This window comes from Schistocerca nitens, chromosome 6, assembly GCF_023898315.1.
Source record: "Schistocerca nitens isolate TAMUIC-IGC-003100 chromosome 6, iqSchNite1.1, whole genome shotgun sequence".
Lineage (NCBI taxonomy): Eukaryota > Metazoa > Arthropoda > Insecta > Orthoptera > Acrididae > Schistocerca > Schistocerca nitens.
In genome coordinates this window covers 443,856,774-443,867,715 of record NC_064619.1, presented here as the reverse complement: position 1 = coordinate 443,867,715, position 10,942 = coordinate 443,856,774, and the positions used below count along the sequence as shown (strand labels likewise).

Below are 10,942 nucleotides of genomic sequence, written 5' to 3'. Positions count from 1 at the left end.
GCCCGGTCTCACAGCAAGGTTCACAGGAGAGCTTCTGTAAAGTTTGGAAGGTAGGAGACGAGATACTGGCAGAAGTAAAGCTGTGAGACCGGGCGTGAGTCGTGCTTCGGTAGCTCAGTTGTTAGAGCACTTGCCCGCGAAAGGCAAATGTCCCGAGTTCGAGTCTCGGTCGGGCACACAGTTTTAATCTGCCAGGAAGTTTCATTTTAACTTTTCTCTCAATTAACTTTTAAGTCTCTGATTGGTCAAATAGGTGTATGCAAAGCAAAGGGCGCTCTCCCAGCTTCTAATGTCTCGCTCGAGCTCGTGATTGGCTTGTGCTAACTGGGGTAAGTCTAAGATGCAAATGTGCTTTGCTAGTGAGCTGAGAAGGAAGCGGCACTTTTGTTCTGGCCATTCGCTAGTAAAGAACTGCAGGTATCTACCTAACGGTGGGACTTGCCCATGCCAGTCACCTTCTGAACAGAGGTACTGCTTCTAGCATCACACACACGAATGATATGTGGGTGTACTTCTTTGTCTTGAGTCGGCCGTCTAAACACTTGACATAGTCTGTCACGCATAGTCGTGGCACAGAGTCAAATTGGTTTGACAGACCAGCGAAAGGGTCGACCTGCACACTGGAATCCACCGGGGTTTCAGAGGCTCATAGGAAAGTACCTGCATTCCGAAATAACCAACGTGAGACTGCAGACTGCGTACTTGCATTTTTCGGGCGCGCGTGCCATTAATAACTGATTGCGGCCGTCTATGACTTCAGTCGCTGAACGCATCGTGGTGTGCCGCCCTGACCAGCAGGAGGGTAAGGTATTCGCTGTTACTGCGTAGGGTTCCAATATGTGTTTCTCAGTACCTTGTTCTTTTGAACCATATTTTGCTTTTTGAAATGGCAGAATATAGATGCTTGATGGTGGTGTAGTTTTTGTGCCATAACCTGGATTCACGTGTGTGAAGTCAGATAAAGCTATTAGTGTTCCAGTTAGTGTCGTGTGTTGAGCCCCGTTTGTCAAATAAAATGTTTGTGTGATGTTTCTATAGTCACTTTTGTTGGCTCAAATGGTTCAAATGGCTCTGGGCACTATGCGACTTAACTTCTGAGGTCATCACTCGTCTAGAACTTAGAACTAATTAAACCTAACTAACCTAATGACATCACACACATCCATGCCCGAGGCAGGATTCGAACCTGCGACCGTAGCGGTCGCTCGGCTCCAGACTATAGCGCCTAGAAGCGCACGGCCACTCCGGCCGGCTCACTTTTGTTGTCTTGTGATGTTAAGGATGAATAAATCTATTGTCATTTAGATCACAGCTTCTCACTGAGTTCTGATTAACAGTACCTTCCCATTTTAGTATTAAAGTCCAGAGTTGAAAGATAAGTAGAAGGCTTTCAAGACAATTTATTACATTGTGCTATTTCATTTGGTATTTGAGGACCTATGCTCATTCATTTGTAAAAACGCTTTTATTTATGGAAACGTCTCGTACGATACATTTTTCTGTGGCTTTCCACGACGCTGCTGTCCTCCACAACCGCGACTGCGAACGTAAGTAGCACAAAAGCAAATCAGTTTTAATCCTTGCAGTTTCTTATGACTCTGGTCATTGTTACCATCCCGCAGTACGTAGCTGAGTGTTCATTCAGTAGCAATGTTACTGTAACCAGCCTCATTCGTGACCTTTACTAATATTTCTAATATATGTAATTGCTTCATTTCTTATTTATATTCTGCGGACCCTGCATTGGCGACAAATGTTTCTTTAATCAACATTTATTTCTGCACAGAATAGCGGCATTTTTAAAATTTCATGTGCAGATTTTTCCACTATTTTAAAAATCAAATTCGTATAGCTAGCTACCAATTTCAGTATTGTGCGCAACGGTGGCACACTTGTGCACCAAGCTTCAAGGAGGAGCGCTCTGACTTTGTTTCGTGTCCATTGGCAGCCATTATGTTGCATTTTGATAATGCTGGTATCGCTTTGATAACTTTGCAGAATTGTAGTTATATTTTTATTTATTTGGGTGTATTTCACAGTAATATCCAGTAATTATTTTTCAGAGGAATGGAACGGTTAAGATTAGCCACCACGAATGACCCCTGTAGATCAGATTACCATATTCCCCTCCGCATCCGCATGTGGTGACGCCTTAGGGCTGAGGGATGATACGGTGGCAGGTCGGTACCGCTGGGCCATCAAGGCCTGTGTCGGACGGTGTTTGAAAGTTTTTTTCCAAGTTATGACCAAAGATTATGCTTGCGTTGAAGAGAGCACAATTACAAAGGACTACGTCGTTTTTGCGCTGCTTCATCACCTTCCTTATCGATTCCCGAAAAACGTGTTTATAAAAATCGTATTAGACATTAAAACAGTTACTAGCAAGGACAATGACCACTTTTTGTAAGTGAGTTGTAAGATTCTCAGTTCCTGGAAAAACTTGGCGCAAATTTTGGTATATTTTACTAATGTACATTTTTAAACACTTAATTAAAGAATATGTCTATGCTCTAAGTGCATGCTTACACTAACAATTTTATAGCAAAAAATAAATAACTCTGCTAAGAGAATAGGGGAAACCTCTGAGCAGCCCAAAATGATATACTCACAACATTGTTGAAATTGTCAATCCACAGCGGAACTACTTATATTATATTAAGCCTTTTATGCATATACTTTTCGAGAAACCTCACTTAAATGAAAAAATTGCATTTATATAATTTTAATTTGTAAAGTGAGCTGCGAAAGACAATTAACATTTTGGCACATCGTTTTGGGCCACTTTCCCCTGATGCTAACGTACAAGCTGACCTTAAGAGAATTGAACGAATATCTATCAAGCATCTTAAACTGCAGGCTGACCTCTCCAGTAAGATCGAAACTGTAACGAAAGCCCAAACGATTAATTGCAAACCAATTCGAATTTTTTTTTTTTCATCAGTCTACTGAATGGTTTGATGCGGCCCGCCACGAATTCCTTTCCTGTGCTAACCTCTTCATCTCAGAGTAGCACTTGCAACCTACGTCCTCAAATATTTGCTTGACGTATTCCAATCTCTGTCTTCCTCTACAGTTTTTGCCCTCTACAGCTCCCTCTAGTACCATGGAAGTCATTCCCTCATGTCTTAGCAGATGTCCTATCATCCTGTCCCTTCTCCTTATCAGTGTTTTCCACATATTCCTTTCCTCTCCGATTCTGCGTAGAACCTCCTCATTCCTTACCTTATCAGTCCACCTAATTTTCAACATTCGTCTATAGCACCACACCTCAAATGCTTCGATTCTCTTCTGTTCCGGTTTTCCCACAGTCCATGTCTCACTACCATACAATGCTGTACTCCAGACGTACATCCTCAGAAATTTCTTCCTCAAATTAAGGCCGGTATTTGATATTAGTAGAATTCTCTTGGCCAGAAATGCCTTTTTTGCCATAGCGAGTCTGCTTTTGATGTCCTCCTTGCTCCGTCCGTCATTGGTTATTTTACTGCCTAGGTAGCAGAATTCCTTAACTTCATTGACTTCGTGACCATCAATCCTCATGTTAAGTTTCTCGCTGTTCTCATTTCTACTACTTCTCATTACCTTCGTCTTTCTCCGATTTACTCTCAAACCATACTGTGTACTCATTAGACTGTTCATTCCGTTCAGCTGATCATTTAATTCTTCTTCACTTTCACTCAGGATAGCAATGTCATCAGCGAATCGTATCATTGATATCCTTTCACCTTGTATTTTAATTCCACTCCTGAACCTTTCTTTTATTTCCATCATTGCTTCCTCGCTGTACAGATTGAAGAGTAGGGGCAAAAGGCTACAGCCTTGTCTTACACCCTTCTTAATACGAGCACTTCGTTCCTGATCGTCCACTCTTATTATTCCCTCTTGGTTGTTGTACATATTGTATATGACCCGTCTCTCCCTATAGCTTACCCCTACTTTTTTCAGAATCTCGAACAGCTTGCACCATTTTATATTGTCGAACGCTTTTTCCAGGGCCAAAAATCGTATGAAAGTGTCTTGATTTTTCTTTAGCCTTGCTTCCATTATTAGCCGTAACGTCAGAATTGCCTCTCTCGTCCCTTTACTTTTCCTAAAGCCAAACTGATCGTCACCTAGAGCATTCTCAATTTTCTTTTCCATTCTTCTGTATAATATTCTTGTAAGCAGCTTCGATGCATGAGCTGTTAAGCTGATTGTGCGATAATTCTCGCACTTGTCAGCTCTTGCCGTCTTCGGAATTGTGTGGATGATGCTTTTCCGAAAGTCAGATGGTATGTCGCCAGACTCATATATTCTACACACCAACGTGAATAGTCGTTTTGTTGCCACATCCCCCAATGATTTTAGAAATTCTGATGGAATGTTATCTATCCCTTCTGCCTTATTTGACCGTAAGTCCTCCAAAGTTCTTTTAAATTCCGATTCTAATACTGGATCCCCTATCTCTTCTAAATCGACTCCTGTTTCTTCTTCTATCACATCAGACAAATCTTCACCCTCATAGAGGCTTTCAATGTATTCTTTCCACCTATCTGCTCTCTCATCTGCATTTAACAGTGGAATTCCCGTTGCACTCTTAATGTTACCACCGTTGCTTTTAATGTCACCAAAGGTTGTTTTGACTTTCCTGTATGCTGAGTCTGTCCTTCCGACAATCATATCTTTTTCGATGTCTTCACATTTTTCCTGCAGCCATTTCGTCTTAGCTTCCCTGCACTTCCTATTTATTTCATTCCTCAGTGACTTGTATTTCTGTATTCCTGATTTTCCCGGAACATGTTTGTACTTCCTCCTTTCATCAATCAACTAAAGCATTTCTTCTGTTACCCATGGTTTCTTCGCAGCTACCTGCTTTGTACCTATGTTTTCCATCCCAACTTCTGTGATGGACCTTTTTAGAGATGTCCATTCCTCTTCAACTGTACTGCCTACTGCGCTATTCCTTATTGCTGTATCTATAGCGTTAGAGAACTTCAAACGTATCTCGTCATTCCTTAGTACTTCCGTATCCCACTTCTTTGCGTATTGATTCTTCCTGACTAATGTCTTGAACTTCAGCCTACTCTTCATTACTACTATATTGTGATCTGAGTCTATATCTGCTCCTGGGTACGCCTTACAATCCAGTATCTGATTTCGGAATCCCTGTCTGACCATGATGTAATCTAATTGAAATCTTCCCGTATCTCCCGGCCTTTTCCAAGTATACCTCCTCCTCTTGTGATTCTTGAACAGGGTATTCGCTATTACTAGCTGAAACTTTTTACAGAACTCAATTAGTCTTTCTCCTCTTTCATTCCTTGTCCCAAGCCCATATTCTCCTGTAACCTTTTCTTCCACTCCTCCCCCTACAACTGTATTCCAGTCGCCCATGACTATTAGATTTTCGTCCCCCTTTACATACCGCATTACTCTTTCAATATCCTCATACACTTTCTCTATCTGTTCATCTTCAGCTTGCGACGTCGGCATGTATACCTGAAATATCGTTGTCGGTGTTGGTCTGCTGTCGATTCTGATTAGAACAACCCGGTCACTGAACTGTTCACAGTAACACACCCTCTGCCCTACCTTCCTATTCATAACGAATCCTACACCTGTTATACCATTTTCTGCTGCTGTTTATATTACCCGATACTCATCTGACCAGAAATCCTTGTCTTCTTTCCACTTCACTTCACTGACCCCTACTATATTTAGATTGGGCCTTTGCATTTCCCTTTTCAGATTTTCTAGTTTCCCTACCACGTTCAAGCTTCTGACATTCCACGCCTCGACTCGTAGAGCATTATCCTTTCGTTGATTATTCAATCTTTTTCTCATGGTAACCTCCCCCTTGGCAGTCCCCTCCCGGAGATCCGAATGGGGGACTATTCCGGAATCTTTTGCCAATGGAGAGATCATCATGACACTTCTTCAATTACAGACCACATGTCCTGTGGATACACGTTACGTGTCTTTAATGCAGTGGTTTCCATTGCCTTCTGCATCCTCATGTCGTTGATCATTGCTGATTCTTCCGCCTTTAGGGGCAATTTCCCACCCCTAGGACAAGAGAGTGCCCTGAACCTCTATCCGCTCCTCCGCCCTCTTTGACAAGGCCGTTGGCAGAATGATGCTGACTCACCTTCCTTATCGTATATGATCAGGTAATAATGGACGAAATAGCCACCCCTGGCTAAATGAATGCGACACGTAAATAACCGAAATCAAAGATTTTTCCTACTGGGAACAGCAACAGAAAAAAAGACAAAAACGGGCTACAAACACAAACGAAAGAGAGAAATGCGTAGCCGAGATTATTGTAAGACATCCTAATGTGGTAAGAAGGCACGTATAAACTATTAAGTGGACAATGACGTAAAACATTCCGCCATATTTGAGTTCAAGGCATAGTACAAGTCAGTAGTCACAGAAATAATTATCAAACAAGACCAGAATAAGATAAGTCAAGTGGCAGAGATCGATAGTTTATTTTAAATCATAATAATGTATCTGCTTAGAATGGCACTTTTGTACCACAAGCCGGAGCTAGTCTGCGATCGCATCATAGCATATGACTAATAATAAGGCCATAGATGGACTGAGCAAAACTCCTTTGCTTTCAAATGCCATCATGGAGGAGAACATTATACAGAAATCCCAGTTCTGTGTAGTTACTCTACACAACAAGGTGCAAACATCTTATGACTTTTTATTCATTCATTTAAGGGAATTTCGCTCCGTTCATGGAAGGAGGTGAAAAGTATTAAATTTGCCGGTGGATCTATGCAGTGTGGTGCAGGACTCTGGGCAGTATAGGCTGCAGACATGTCCCACACTTGAGGAATTCGAGAGAGTATTCCTTGCAAAATATGATTGAACGGGTGTTCAGGGACAACTTTGAAAGCAAGTATTCAACCGTGAGTCATATAATGAATGCCCATTAAGGATGTTGTTGTTGTTGTGGTCTTCAGTCCTGAGACTGGTTTGATGTAGCTCTCCATGCTACTCTATCCTGTGCAAGCTTCTTCATCTCCCAGTACCTACTGCAGCCTACATCCTTCTGAATCTGCTTAGAGTATTCATCTCTTGGTCTCCCTCTACGATTTTTACCCTCCACGCTGCCCTCCAATGCTAAATTTGTGATCCCTTGATGCCTCAAAACATGTCCTACCAACCGATCCCTTCTTCTAGTCAAGTTGTGCCACAAACTTCTCTTCTCCCCAATCCTATTCAATACCTCCTCATTAGTTACGTGATCTACCCACCTTATCTTCAGCATTCTTCTGTAGCACCACATTTCAAAAGCATCTATTCTCTTCTTGTCCAAACTGGTTATCGTCCATGTTTCACTTCCATACATGGCTACACTCCATACAAATACTTTCAGAAACGACTTCCTGACACTTAAATCTATACTTGATGTTAACAAATTTCTCTTCTTGAGAAACGCTTTCCTTGCCATTGCCAGTCTACATTTTATATCCTCTCTACTTCGACCATCATCAGTTATTTTGCTCCCCAAATAGCAAAACTCATTTACTACTTAAGTGTCTCATTTCCTAATCTAATTCCCTCAGCATCACCCGACTTAATTCGACTACATTCCAATATCCTCGTTTTGCTTTTGTTGATGTTCATCTTATATCCTCCTTTCAAGACACTGTCCATTCCGTTCAACTGCTCTTCCAAGTCCTTTGCTGTCTCTGACAGAATTACAATGTCATCGGCAAACCTCAAAGTTTTTATTTCTTCTCCCTGGATTTTAATACCTACTCCAAATTTTTCTCTTGTTTCCTTTACTGCTTGCTCAATATACAGATTGAATAACATCGGGGAGAGGCTACAACCCTGTCTCACTCCCTTCCCAACCACTGCTTCCCTTTCATGTCCCTTGACTCTTATAACTGCCATCTGGTTTCTGTACAAATTGTAAATAGCCTTTCGCTCCCTGTATTTTACCCCTGCCACCTTCGGAATTTGAAAGAGAGTATTCCAGTTAACGATGTGAAAAGCTTTCTCTAAGTCTACAAATGCTAGAAACGTAGGTTTGCCTTTTCTTAATCTTTCTTCTAAGATAAGTCGTAAGGTTAGTATTGCCTCACGTGTTCCAACATTTCTACGGAATCCAAACTGGATTAAGGATGGGGCAAATAAAAGTAGCCGGAACGAGTGGACAGCTTTTGTGGCAGTATTATCGAAGGAGGAAAAGACCTACAGTTATTTCCAACTGGCCGTAGAGTCGGCCGAACCTTGGAGCACATTTACACAATCTTCACTTCTGACATAGTTAGTAGCAGAGGTCAGTCTGGTCGCGGCCCTAGCTGGCCCTACCTGATCTGTCAGTGTGCGATTACTTCGTGTGGAGAGTCCTCAAGTCTAACGTGCATCTCAACGACCTTCATAGTCTTCAAGAACTGCAGCAGAACATTTCGCATAAGACTGCAGCAATTCTAGAAATTCTACTTCGATCCGCCTTCAGCAGCTTGCTGACTAGGGCCCAAAAGTGCCAAGAGATGAATGGTGGTAACTTTCAACATCTTCTGTAGTCAGGTTAGTACCGCATTTCTTTTCCTCTGCTGTGTTCCTTTGTACCCTGGGACTCTGTTCTCCGGGCCACTCTTATTTGCCTCACCCTGTATAACGAGTGCAAAGCTAGTCTCAAGTGCTACTTTGAGAAAACATAAACCCTTTGACTGCTACAGATTGCTCTCTGTATTTGATGCTGATCGTGGCTTTGTCGCCGCTGTACTGCCCACTTAATGCCGCTCCCTGTGCTGGGACACTGGTTTCTGGCCTCTATGAAATATATATCACCTCTAATAAAACGATTCAGAGAAAAATTTTTTTTGCACATCTTACCGTCTAATAGGCAACGGTCTTGCAGCAGTGGATACACCGGTTCCCGTCAGATCACCGAAGTTAAGCGCTGTCGGGCGTGGCCGGAACTTGGATGGGTGACCATCCGGGCCACCACGCGCTGTTGCCATTTCCCGGGGTGCACTCAGCCTCGTGATGGCAACTGAGGAGCTACTCGACCGAATAGTAGCGGCTCCGGTCAAAGAGAACCATCATAACTACCGGGAGTGCTGTCTGCTGACCATACGCCCCTCCTATCCGCATCCTCAGCTGAGGAAGACACGGCTGTCGGATGGTCCCGATGGGCCACTTGTGGCCTGAAGACGGAGTGCTTTTTACCGTCTTATATCTTCGCTCGATAAAGAACTGAATTTCATTTCTTTATTCACCATAGTTACTGTGCTATATCAAATTAAGCGAAGTATTCCACAAAATTATAGTTTTCAGGCTTAAAAATGCAGTGCATAGACTTTGCCTGTGATTTTAGCTGATACGAAATGTAGATAAGGTATCGGAGGGCAGAATGATATCTCATTTCATTCACGAGATACTGGTTTTTATACCTGGAGGACGGCCTAGTGTGGCATACCTAATTCTCTCTCTGCGTACTGGGAATCATGTCGTCATAACAATCGTCATATTTTGAAATTAACCATCTTTGTGGTGTTGCTGTTGGACGTTTTCTCGAAATTATGCTGGAACTCGATACTTACGAGTGCAGCCTGCATACCACACTTACTACTTTAGCAGCAGAATGCTACACGAGAGAGTGTGACGCTCGTTATACATTAATGTAAACAAATTAACTATAATCTCCGAAGTGTAGGCATCTGCATTGCAAGGGAACCAGTAACACACTGAGACAACAAATTGGCTATGCAAATAAGTAAATGTATGTAATATTGAAGTGAAGTGTCACCTTGTTAGGATGAGTTGTAGGATAATTGGGTCTATGATTGAAAAGCGATATCGATTTATTGTGATGGAAGCTCTAAATTAACTAATGCAAACGTCTATTAAATAGTTACTATCGTGGAAACATCAGTTCTCTGAACATTAACGGCAAATAGTGGCTTACTGGAAACGTAATTGCATCTGTGTACCGCTAACAGATTGAAGGGCACCTCAAATCTAACTGTAGACTGGGAAACGTAACAAGCTTTTGTAATCTGTAATGCTGGCAAATGCAAAATAATCAAATGGCGCAAGACTCACGAAGTATCGCAGTTAATCAAGCAACCCAAGTCACGCCCCAAGTCGTGCAAATTGTGAACTGCTCAGATAACAGACTGCACTAATTGCGAAATGTGAAACATATTTAACTCACAAGTCAGCAGCGAGTGTAAAACGGCTGAGATTGTGACAGACAAAAGCTATCACTGACGTTAGGAGGGGGCCAGACGTCTCCACATGGCAAGTCCACCTCTCCACCTAACTGTCCACGTCTTGAAAAAATTCAACCTGGAAGGGAGTACCCAAGGCCACAACGACCAATGACAATTTCGATTTCTTTTCCAGAATACAGGGAAACCATGCACATATTTCCCATTCTTGGTTCAATGAATACATTTTAATACGCAGAAGGTTGGTTTTGATTCTTAGCCAGGTACCACTCACTGTTAGTCATTCGTGCCAAAGCGGACAAGATTAACATAACTGCATAACCAGATTGCGGAAAGATGGTGACGGGTTTTCCTAGAGTAAGCTAGCGCACCTTATCGTTCTCTTCTGCGATCTGTTTAAAAGAACGTGTGTTCGTCACAAACAGCAATCCTCTGTGGGTTCGTCGGAACGCCTTTCAAGGGAGAAAATCACATTCGTAGGAAAATCGGCTTCCAAGGGCTTACGGCAGACACTTCCGCAAAAACAGCAGCACCCTCAAGGCCGGCCTCCTTCCACCGGAGCCTCTGTGACAGGCCTCCTGTAGTCAAACAAGAACCGTTACGCAGCCGCTCAGCCCAGTTCCTTTCAATCAAAGCCTTCTTGAACTCTTTTTCCGCTCTGTGCTTTCCTCAAACTGCCGAAAATGAACAAATAAAAATATTAAACATCGCGTAGCGATGTGACAATTTCATAAACAGTGCAAGATATCGGAAGGAGG

At 42.5% G+C, this 10,942-nt stretch overlaps 1 pseudogene; it reads left to right on the top strand.

Annotated features, from left to right (window-relative positions):
* The first annotated feature begins 8,853 nt into the window (after positions 1-8,853).
* LOC126263807 (5S ribosomal RNA) lies at positions 8,854-8,971 on the top strand (annotated as a pseudogene).
* The last annotated feature ends 1,971 nt before the right edge of the window (positions 8,972-10,942 follow it).